This window comes from Pan troglodytes, chromosome 1, assembly GCF_028858775.2.
Source record: "Pan troglodytes isolate AG18354 chromosome 1, NHGRI_mPanTro3-v2.0_pri, whole genome shotgun sequence".
NCBI lineage: Eukaryota > Metazoa > Chordata > Mammalia > Primates > Hominidae > Pan > Pan troglodytes.
The window spans coordinates 129947971-129960483 of record NC_072398.2 but is presented as its reverse complement, the minus strand read 5'-3'; the positions used below and the strand labels follow the sequence as shown (position 1 = coordinate 129960483).

Here is a 12513-nt window from a genome sequence, read left to right as displayed (position 1 = left end):
ATATATGTATAGCATACAGTAGTAAGAGATAGACAAAATGTCAGCCTTTATGGAACTTACATTCTAGTGGGAGGGTCAGACAATAAACAAATAGATAACGATTACAGAAGAATGAATATTGTTGGGTATTCCTCCCTCCCTCTTTTACTTCCTTCATGCCTTTCTTATTTTCCTCCACTCCTTCTTCCCTCCCTCCCTCTCTCTCTTCCTCCCTTCTTCCCTTCCTCCTTCCCTTCCTTCCACATTTTTTTTTTAAATTATACTTTAAGTTTTAAGGTACATGTGCACGTTGTGCAGGTTAGTTACATATGTATACATGTGCCATGCTGGTGCGCTGCACCCACTAACTCGTCATCTAGCATTAGGTATATCTCCCAATGCTATCCCTCCCCCCTCCCCCCTCCCCACCACAGTCCCCAGAGTGTGATATTCCCCTTCCTGTGTCCATGTGATCTCATTGTTCAATTCCCACCTATGAGTGAGAATATGCGGTGTTTGGTTTTTTGTTCTTGCGATAGTTTACTGAGAATGATGGTTTCCAATTTCATCCATGTCCCTATAAAGGACATGAACTCATCATTTTTTATGGCTGCATAGTATTCCATGGTGTATATGTGCCACATTTTCTTAATCCAGTCTATCATTGTTGGACATTTGGGTTGGTTCCAAGTCTTTGCTATTGTGAATAATGCCGCAATAAACATACGTGTGCATGTGTCTTTATAGCAGCATGATTTATAGTCATTTGGGTATATACCCAGTAATGGGATGGCTGGGTCAAATGGTATTTCTAGTTCTAGATCCCTGAGGAATCGCCACACCGACTTCCACAATGGTTGAACTAGTTTACAGTCCCACCAACAGTGTAAAAGTGTTCCTATTTCTCCACATCCTCTCCAGCACCTGTTGTTTCCTGACTTTTTAATGATTGCCATTCTAACTGGTGTGAGATGATATCTCATTGTGGTTTTGATTTGCATTTCTCTGATGGCCAGTGATGATGAGCATTTTTTCATGTGTTTTTTGGCTGCATAAATGTCTTCTTTTGAGAAGTGTCTGTTCATGTCCTTCGCCCACTTTTTGATGGGGTTGTTTGTTTTTTTCTTGTAAATTTGTTTGAGTTCACCGTAGATTCTGGATATTAGCCCTTTGTCAGATGAGTAGGTTGTGAAAATTTTCTCCCATGTTGTAGGTTGCCTGTTCACTCTGATGGTAGTTTCTTTTGCTGTGCAGAAGCTCTTTAGTTTAATTAGATCCCATTTGTCAATTTTGGCTTTTGTTGCCATTGCTTTTGGTGTTTTGGACATGAAGTCCTTGCCCACGCCTATGTCCTGAATGGTAATGCCTAGGTTTTCTTCTAGGGTTTTTATGGTTTTAAGTCTAACGTTTAAATCTTTAATCCATCTTGAATTGATTTTTGTATAAGGTGTAAGGAAGGGATCCAGTTTCAGCTTTCTACATATGGCTAGCCAGTTTTCCCAGCACCATTTATTAAATAGGGAATCCTTTCCCCATTGCTTGTTTTTCTCAGGTTTGTCAAAGATCAGATAGTTGTAGGTAAGCGGCGTTATTTCTGAGGGCTCTGTTCTGTTCCATTGATCTATATCTCTGTTTTGGTACCAGTACCATGCTGTTTTGGTTACTGTAGCCTTGTAGTATAGTTTGAAGTCAGGTAGTGTGATGCCTCCAGCTTTGTTCTTTTTGCTTAGGATTGACTTGGCAATGCGGGCTCTTTTTTGGTTCCATATGAACTTTAAAGTAGTTTTTTCCAATTCTGTGAAGAAAGTCATTGGTAGCTTGATGGGGATGGCATTGAATCTGTTAATTACCTTGGGCAGTATGGCCATTTTCACGATATTGATTCTTCCTACCCATGAGCATGGAATGTTCTTCCATTTGTTTGTATCCTCTTTTATTTCCTTGAGCAGTGGTTTGTAGTTCTCCTTGAAGAGGTCCTTCACATCCCTTGTAAGTTGGATTCCTAGGTATTTTATTCTCTTTGAAGCAATTGTGAATGGGAGTTCACTCATGATTTGGCTCTCTGTTTGTCTGTTGTTGGTGTGTAGGAATGCTTGTGATTTTTGTACATTGATTTTGTATCCTGAGACTTTGCTGAAGTTGCTTATCAGCTTAAGGAGATTTTGGGCTGAGACGATGGGGTTTTCTAGATAAACAATCATGTCGTCTGCAAACAGGGACAATTTGACTTCCTCTTTTCCTAATTGAATACCCTTTATTTCCTTCTCCTGCCTGATTGCCCTGGCCAGAACTTCCAACACTATGTTGAATAGGAGTGGTGAGAGAGGGCATCCCTGTCTTGTGCCCACATTTTTAATTTGAACTGCTTTTTGAGTGCTGGTGAGAAGCCAGGAGCCTACAATTCATTATCTTGCCCAGCTATAGATTCACTAAGTGACCTCTAGCAACTCACTTAGCATCTTAGGGGTATTTCTGGTAAAACACAGGGAACAAATAAATTCAAAGCTGTGAACTTGCTTAAAAGCAGAGTAATCCCTTCTATTTGCCAACCAGAGTTGTGATATTAAAATGCCTTTATATTTCTTACCAATTAAAAGTACTTCTTTTTTATGTAGGCACAATTCAGTTTATTTATTTATTTATTTGTGAGACAAAGTGTCGCCCCGTCGCCCAGGCTGGAGTGCAGTGGCGCAATCTCGACTCACTGCAACCTTTGCCACCTGGATTCAAGCAATTCTCCTGGCTCAGTCTCCCGAGTAGCTGGGATTACAGGCATGTGCCACTACGCCCAGCTAATTTTTGTATCTTTAGTAGAGACAAGGTTTCACCATGTTAGCCAGACTGGTCTCGAACTCCTGACCTCAAGTGATCCGCCCGCCTCAGCCTCCCAAAATGCTGGGATTACAGGCATAAGCCATGACACCCGGCCTCAGTCAATCTCTTTAAACATGTAAATGTGAGAGCAATCACTGTTCTTTCTTCCACATGGCCTGGATTGCTGGATGATGCAGAATGAGAGGCTCTCTTTATGCTGATAGTCTCAAAGGGCCCTTAATTACATTAGCAATTAGCATGAAGAATTGGATCGTTTTAGAGAATTGTGAGAATGACATAACGAGAGAGAATACAAATGTAAAAGACACAAAATTTCAGGCCCCTAAGACTAGTTTGGAAACTTTAGAAAGAGGGAGTCTATAGAATATAAAACCTGTTGGAGAATCTGTCTCCAATCTGTTGCCAAAATAGCTAGAGAAGTGATTCCTTAGAAAAGTCATCTATTGAGCAGATTTTCAAAGCTGACAAATTTGATTTACTTTGTATATATACCAAAGTTTCTTCCGGTATTTGTATTCACTGAATTTGTGTGTGTGTGTGTGTGTGTGTGTGTGTGTAGATGGAGTAATTTTTGTTGTCTTCCCTCATCCTCTATTTTTAAAAGTTCAATCATGAATACTTAGGTTTCGCCAACATGTTAGTTTACAGACATGTAAACGTAATTCCACAATTGGGCAGAGATTACTTCCAAAATTTGCCTGACGAGAAGGTGAAATTGAATGTTAGGGCTGCCCCCTGGGGTTCCACTGCCTGGCAGGTGTGGCTGGCAGGTGAGGGAGCCACAGCCATGTGTTTGCCTGGAGCAGCTCCTGGCATCTGCCACCCCGTGCTCTGGCTGCCTGGAGCTCCCGCCCCACTGGCCAAGCAATGCTCCATGATAGACAGAATAGAGGTCCAGCCAGGCCTTTTTATTTCAGGCTCTGCAGTTGAAAGAATCATAAATTGGGGAGAATTGAGGGAAGCAGGGCCCAGGAAGGCAAGTAACAGTGTGCCAGGGGCGGAAAGGACTTCAGTGGCCCAGAGAGGGGGAGACTTGCCCTAGGCCACTAAATGAGTCCCCAGATAGGCCTCAGGGTGCTTGCCTCAAAATTCCCCTCACTAGGCCTGCTGCCTCTCAGGACAGGGCAGAGTTTTTCTCAGGCCTCCCTGATGCTCAGGAGGCCTGAGCCTGTCATGGCACATCAGTATTCAACGCCACCCACTCAGAGAGGCCAACCCTGGCCGCCCAGAGGAATGACTTAAGGCAATCATCCTGTCCTAGCTCTCAGCATTGTACTCCTTGTCATCCGATATTTTCTTACATATTTATTTGCTTATTCATTTGTCTTCTTTACAGGAATATAAACTGCATGGTATCAGGAAACTTATCTGTCTTTTTCATGGCAGCAGTCCCAGTTCCTAGAAGAATGCCTGCTGGTTCACAGTAGGTGCTCAATAAATAATTGTTAATAAATAAATGAATGTCCAGCTCATCAGTATAAGTTCAGAATTGCTTTATCTTAGTTTCTCATTGGTCCTTAATCACCGATGCTTTGGAACATTACAGCTTTTATTTTTTCCTGGTATATGTGTATTAATCTGTAAACGTATACATGAGATGTTTTTTAAGGTACCTTGCTATTGTTTTGTATGTGAGGAGCCCCTTCTTTCCCAAGACTTGGTTGTTTAGAGTCAATCACCTGTCAACCCTAAATAAGTAGAATGAACAGATCTTAAAAAAGTATTTAGAAAGATAGCTCTGATGGTGATGTGGGAGATTAGAGCTGAGACTAGTTAGGAGGAAGCTGTTATCAAGAGCACGTAAGGGCCTGACAAGGATAGTGGGAGGATGATGAGGAAATGCAATGAAATCAGAAGGCCCTTCAGAGAACAACAGTCTTAGCAGCAAATTTCACATAGAAGGTGAGAGAGTGAGCAGTCGGAACAAACGTTGACTGTTCTAACTTTCCCGTGGAGGTGAATACTGATGCCATTAACTGATATATATAAAAACCAAACAAGTTGAGTTCTTTTGAGAAGAAAGAGTTGTGAAAATGACATGTTTGGACCTCAGATATTTTGATTTTGAGGCGTTTGTGGGACATGCAGATGGAAGTTTCCAATAAATATTTGGACATTGAGTTTTGGAGCTTAGAAGAAAGGTAGGACTGAAAACGGACAGTTCAGAGTTATCTGAATATAGGTATATGTGAGAAATTAAGTTCTGGAAGTAGATGAGAAAGTCCAGCAAACTGCAAACAAATAAGAGGGAAAACTAAAAAATGTAGCATTTGTAGAGGTAATAGGTACAGTGGTAAAAAGCTGTGAGACTTTGGACAAATTACTTAAGTTTCTTGTGCCCTTGATCTCTTCACCTGTGAAATGGGTTATTTAATAATACCTACCTGAGTTGTTGAGAAGATAAATGTATTACACACAAAGTGCCTATTTAGTACAGTGCCTGGCACATAATCCAGATTATATCATTATTTTCCCAGGAGTAAGTATATTTAAGGTAATATAGAAAAAGAAGCCAAGTAAGAATACTGGGAAAGAGTGATCTGAGTCAGAAGAGAATGAGACAGAGCAGTGTCACAGAAAACAGAGGGAAGAGTTTGAACGAGGAGGTGGTCAACAGTGTCAAACGGCACAGGGGGATCCTTTAGAATGAGAAGTCAGTAGGGGTCCTTGGCTGTGATGAGTAGGGAGTCATTTGTGTCCTCAGAAAGAGTAAGGTCAAGAGAGCTGTATGGATGGGTTGAAGAGAAAATGAAAATGACCTCTGTTCAGAGATGGTGAATTGAACACTTTCACTTCCCTCCAGTCTTAAAACTTCAGTGATACAATAGTAAAGGGATTTTTTTTTTTCATAAACAAAGAAAAGGAAAAGACAGATAACAACAACCAAATTTTGGAAACTGAAAAGCAGAAAGATGAGTGTTAATTTGCTGAGTGCAACTGAGAAAATAGAAAACTAGAGCTGTAATGAAGGAAGCACAGAAGGAAGCTGAGTTGCTCAATAGAACCCAAGGAAGGCCTCCAAATTAGGGGTTGTAGGTACCTCTGAAAGTAGGGGTGAAACTTAAGATGAAAACTGAAAGTCTGCTTAAGAAGTAGTTAGACCGTCCTGTCTCCTTCATCCTGTCCCACCAAGATTCATCCCCAACCCAGCAGAGCCAGGACTGTTTTTTCCATATTGGGGCAGAAGACGGGATAGAGAGAGTGAACGGAATGCCTTTGTGGAAGGCCACAGTAGAAACGGGAGGGTTAAGCTGAAGTCTATATGCTGAGTGATGAGATAGCCCAGCTACATTCACCCACTCTTCCAGAATGCTGGAATCAGGTTTATATCTTCTAGAAAGAAGAGTGAAAGATTTTTCTTTAAATCAATGAATATCCCAGAATCAGGAGTCTCCCAGTAAAATGGCTCAGCCAGATAATCTTGCAGCAATGTCTACCTGTTAACAACATATAGTGCTCCCATAGTTGTGTGTGCGTCTAAAATATTAACAAATGACATCCAAGGATCATCAGTGATGTTAGCTAAGCTGCTAACATGAAAGTTAGAGACTAACTAAAAACAAAAAATGCGATAATGAGGATGAAGAAAACCTAGAACAAAAAAGGAGAAAACAACATGTAACACTCAGAAAACAAAAATAAGTTCTTAAAATTAAATATTTGATAGTAGAAATTAAAATCTCAGTTAACTTATTTTGTATTGCTGCATCTTAGCACAGAGTAGGGTCTTAGTAAATATTTGTTGAGTGAGAGATAAAGGCTTGCGAAGTGCAGTCAAGAAACTCCCACATGAAGTTAGAAAAGTGACCTATGTGATTGATTCAGGAGTTTTATCATCAAAATAATGTAAATTTTTTAGTAAAAGAATAAAGAAAATAGGGAAAGTGAAATTAACAAAAAAAAATTTGAAGATTTAGTTAATTTAAATAACTCATCTTAACTGAAGGCAGTTTCTAAGTTGAATTTTTCAGTGGGTACCTAAGAAAATGTATGGAAAAAGAGTCAAAGAGCCATGCTCGGACAGATCACTGTGAACTTTCAGAAAACTCAAGACAAAGAGAGAATCTTAAAAGCGTAGATGGAAGTGGGAAGTGGAGTGATAAATTGTCCTATTTACTGTGGCTGTGTAACAACAAATTGCTCTAAAATTTAGTGGCTTAAAACTATAACATACTTACTATCTCTCATAATTCCTGAGAGACAAGAATCCAGAGTGGCTCAGCTGGGTTGTTCTGGCTTAGCGTCTCAAGAGGTTTTAGTCTGTGGCTTGGGCTTGAACATTTCAAAGGCTTCCCTCATATATCTGGGAAGACTTGACCAGCCAGGGCTGAGATAACTGAGGTACCATTCACATTTCTCTCTCTCTCTCTCTCTCTCTCTCCTCTCCTCTCCTCCTCCTTCTCCTCCTCCTCCTCCTCTCATGTGGTATCTATATCATTGTTATGGTTTGAATGTATGTGTTCATTTAAAGTTCATATGTTGTATATTGGAATTTAAACCCCAAGCTGATGGTATTAAGAGGTGAGGTCTTTGGGAAGTGATTGAGGATGGAGTCCTCAAGAAGGGATTAGCATCCTTATAAAAGAGGCCCCAGAGAACTGCCTGGCCTTTCCATCTCTCCTGCCATGTGAGGACACAGTGTTCTCCCCTTCCACCATGTGAAGACATAGCAAAAAGATACCATCTTGTAAATACACTTAGATTGAGATACCCATCTTGGAAGCAGAGAGCAGCCTTCACCAGACACTAAATCTGCCAACACCTTGATCTTGGATTTCTCAGTCTCCAGAACTGTAAGCAATACATTTCTGTTGTTTATAAATAACCAGTCTGAGATATTTTATTGTAGCAGCAGGAATGGACTAAGACAATCATGATGTGAGCTCACAAGGTGCTCACACATGCACAGGCATGAGACAGAGAGAGAGAGAGAGAGACCACATTAGCCATTTATTATTATTATTATTATCTAGCCTTGGAAGTCAGGTAGCATCATTAATATCTCATTCTGGTTACAAAGGTCCACCAGGTTCAAGTAGAGGCAACGTACATTCCAGCTTTGATGGAGGAGTATAAATGTTATATTGTAAGAAGAGCATGTAGAAAGGGAAAAAAGCAATTAAAACAGCCTACACGAAAGAATAGGGAATCAGAACGGCATCAAAGTTCTTAATAGCAGCACTGGATACCAGAAGACAATGGAAAAATGCCTTTTAAATCCTCAAGGGAAATAACTTCTAACCTAAAATTCTGTATTCAGTCAAACTATGAGTAAAGAATGAAGGCAGAATAAATATATTTTTATACATTCAACTTCTCAGGGAATTTATTTTCCATATTATATCAACCAGGAAATTTCTGGAAGCTGAGCTCCATCAATAGAAAGGCTTAACCAAAGAATGAAGGAGATTCAGGAAATGAAACTCCAAGCAGGAGACTGGTGAAAGCAACCCCCAGGATGAAAATTATGCAGCACCTAGGACTGGAGAGGAAGACAGAAAACTCAGGAGTGATGTGTCCATGAATTTGATATATTTTCTCATGTGTTTTAATGCTCCAAGAATGTGTGGATAAATTGCAGTAAGTACATAGAAAACTGAGTAAAGAAAAAAATACCAAAAAGTATACATGAATATTTGTAATACATGTAATATACATGTATATACATGTATATTATGTATAATATATGCAATATACATGTATATACATGTAATATATGTAATATACACGTACATACATGTAATATATACATGTGATATACATGTACATACATTATATATATACAAATATATCATAGTACATGCATGGCCAAACTGTAAGTAAAATCTGCATAGTCATAAGAATATATGTTAATATTTAACCTATAAAGAGTGGAAAATTATGTATGTGGGGGGGAAGGGGCAGAAGTGTGTTTTTTTTTGTTTTTTGTTTGTTTGGTTGGTTTTTTCTTTATCTCCTACAGGAAAGAAGCAGTGTGTTTAAGAGAGCTAAATCCTAATATTCACAGGACAAAGTCAACACATAATATCTAAAACTGAAAAAATAAAAAAAGTGTCAGCTGGGCGCAGTGGCTCACGCCCGTAATCCCAACACTTTGGGAGGCCAAGGTGGGCGGATCACGAGGTCAGGAGATGGAGACCATCCTGGCTAACACGGTGAAACCCCATCTCTACTAAAAAGACAAAAAATTAGCCGAGTGTGGTGGCGGGCGCCTGCAGTCCCAGCTACTCGGGAGGCTGAGGCAGGAGAATGGCGTGAACCCAGGCCAGGAGGTGGAGCTTGCAGTGAGCTGAGATCTTGCCAATGCACTCTAGCCTGGGTGACAGAGCGAGACTCCATCTCAAAAAAAAAAAAAAAAAGTGTCAACATAATTAGAAAACAAGAGGAAAATACACAAAGGAAAAGTGAAAGAGGTAAAAGTAGTTACCATTGGGGAGCAAAAACCGTGGGACAGGAATCATTCTTTAATAAGTTTTACAAAAATATTTCATTTAAAATCATGTATACATTTGATTAAAATAAAAATTATTACTATTTTAGGAAATTATGAATGGATATTTCTGCTAAAATATGGAGGCTTGCACCCATATTTTACTTCTCGGTCCTACTGATTACAGCAAATAAACTTAAAAGGACAAAGAGAATGAAAGAAGAAACAAGAGCTAGGGAGAAGTTTATACTGTTAGTGATAGAGAACCTTTGTTTAGAAAAAGACTACAAAATTAGGTATGAAAGTAAATATAGTTAGAATAAGAAAAGATATCACAACAAATTACTAATTTTAAAAAGTGGCCGGGTGCGGTGGCTCATGCCTGTAATCCCAACACTTTGGGAGGCCGAGGCGGGCGAATCACGAGGTCAGGAGTTCAAGACCAGCCTGGCCAATATGGTGAAACCCCATCTCCACTAAAAATACAAAGATTAGCTGGGCATGGTGGTGTGCGCCTGTAGTCCCAGCTACTCGGGAGGCTGAGGCAGACGAATCGCTTGAACCGGGGTAGGCGGAGGTTGCAGTGAGCTGAGATGGTGCCACTGCATTCCAGCCTGGGTGACAGAGTGAGACTCCATCTCAAAAAAAAAAAAAAAAAAAAAAAAAGTGAACAAACATCATGAATCATACAAATAACAATATTTTAATTAACTAACTGCCTTAAACATTTTATGACTTTTTTTCCTTACATCCTTGGCTACATATCCTTCAGTCTTCCCTTCAGAAAATAAAATGTTAAAATATAATTTTCTTTAGAGAGAAATGAAAGGTAATTTAGTCTTCTTTCTGTCAGGTTTGATTAAAATTTTTTTTTAAATTGATGGCTTAGAAAAGTTTCTTTCAGCTTCAAAAGCATCATGGTAAGTTTTTAAGACTGTTGCTGAATTTTGGAAAATTCCTATAACTTGTTTTTCATGGATAAATAGTGAAATTTCAAAGCATTTCAAGTTTTCTTGTGCTCTAATCATAAATACACTTAGATTGAGATAATTATTAACCTATCTGTTATTGATGTCTTTATGTCATACTGACATATTTTGAGCTTTACAGTGTTTTTGTTCATGTCAGGGTTTTTTTGTGTGTCACATCAGCAGGAAATTTACCTTTTTCTAGTTCTTATGATTAATTGTTCTTCATTATATAGGTTATCAACAATCAAATAACATATGTTCGCTGTTTCTGTTCAAAACATGCATCTTCCTTTTAATAATGTATCATACTCTCAATATGATCTAAAGTCAGAACGATTTTTATTTATTCAATTGCTCATTTTTATTGTTTTTGTTTCATATTTTATGCATTTTTAATATAAAATTTCTCTCAATCCTTTAATAAATTTATAGATAACAAAATATTCTTTATATAAGGCCAGTCTGTAATTTCTCACATATTTCATTGAAATAATCCTAAATTTATAACCAAATTATAATAGCTATAGCATACAAATATATGAAAATTTTGATTAATCTTTTTTTATGTGATTCTTATTAAAAATGGAAAAAAAGGCCAAGTGTGGTGGCTCATGCCTGTAATTCCAACACTTTGGGAGGCTGAGGTGGGCAAATCACTTGAGGTCAGGAGTTTGAGGCCAGCCTGACCAACATAGTAAAACCTTGTCTCTACTAAAAATACAAAAATTCCAGCTGGTGGTGAGCGCCTGTAATCCCAGCACTTTGGGAGGCTGAGGCGGGGGAATCACTTGAGGTCAGGATTTTGAGACCAGCCTGGGCAACATGATGAAACCCCGTCTCTACTAAAAATATAAAAATTAACCAGGTGTGATGATGTGCACCTGTAGTCCCAGCTACTTGGGAGGCTGAGGCAGGAGAATTGCTTAAACCTGGGAGGCGGAGGTTGCAGTGAGCCGAGATCATGCCACTGCACTCCAGCCTGGGCAACAGAGTGAGACTCTGTGTCCAAAAAAAAAAAAAAAAAAAAGGAAGAAGGAAAAACAAGTGTGATGTGTTTATAATTATATATACTGAGTTAGTAAATATATTCTGAGAAGATAGAACTTTTGTTTTAGTTAGGTGTCAATGAGAATCAAATCCTCAAATTATAATTTGCGTATGGTATTTTGGATGAATTTCCCCCAGACTAGCTCCTGGCTCAGTCACGTGACACCAGCCCTGTACTTTTGTATCATGGCAGCCATAGAGGGTAGTTGAAATAGTCCTATAAACCAAAAATACCTTCAACAACTCCAAAATCACTCCTACACAAGAGAAAATGAGACAGAGGGAATGTCCTAATGGAAGAAGACAGTGATCTGTGTCAGTCATAGCCAATTTTGGTTAAAATACCATGCTTTTAATATTTTACAAAAACATATAATCTTGGGGACATATTGCTGGGTTCCTTCCAGGACTTGGAAGTGAAGGACTCAAGTTTAAGCTACATTGGTTTCAAAGTTAATTTTGCCTCTAACAATAGCAATAAAGTTTTAGAAAACAAACTGTGTGAAAGTGGCTTGACATACCAGAGAAAGTTGAGACCTAAGCCCATAGCAGGAGGATTGTAGAAGCAAACCAAATTCCCACTACAGATCCTCAAATAAGAGGACTTAGAAGCTCCAGGTATTTATGAAAATGGCAATAAATGCTTATCTGAAAATAAGAAGCCTGATTATAGGGTATCCACTATAGCAGTGAGAAAATATTTCACACTCACCCAACTACTTCTCTCTAGCCCTATTGTAGTCAATGTCTTCATTATTTTACTTTCTGTTTATTTTCCTGTTTGATTTTTTTTCTTTATGTCAGATGGGTAATGTGCTGACATCATAACAAGGTTCAAGGATGGCATATCTCACACGTGCGTAAACACCCAGTGATCATGCTCATGAACTACGAAAGGATTCCTTTTTGATTTTTAAATAAAATTGTTTTAATTAAAATAAGCTGCCAAATATCCAGCCCTTCATCTCCAACCTGAACAATAGGATAAGTGTCGGTACGCTCATTCCAGCAGAAGACTGGAGGTTTCTTCTCTGAATGGGTTAAATCAGAGGGTCACTGGAGTCAGAGACACCTGATGGAGCTGAGTGTGTAGAGGGGGTTCCCATCATGGTGATTCAGTTCAAATCTAAATATCAAATGGTGAGGTGTTCCCTCCTTCACTCTCCCACTTTTCTTTCTTGGTTCACTCCGGAAAATGCTAGAAGTCAGACAAGAGATTTTAGAATTTCTGTCTGGCGAAACTGACCTGCC

At 39.0% G+C, this 12513-nt stretch overlaps 1 non-coding gene across 1 annotated transcript; it reads right to left on the bottom strand.

The window, feature by feature from the left end:
- Nucleotides 1-12060: 12060 nt before the first annotated feature.
- On the bottom strand, nt 12061-12162 carry LOC112207460 (small nucleolar RNA U13). The gene has a single exon (XR_002941897.1). It is a non-coding gene; the product is annotated as a small nucleolar RNA U13 (small nucleolar RNA).
- Between the last annotated feature and the right edge of the window lie 351 nt (nt 12163-12513).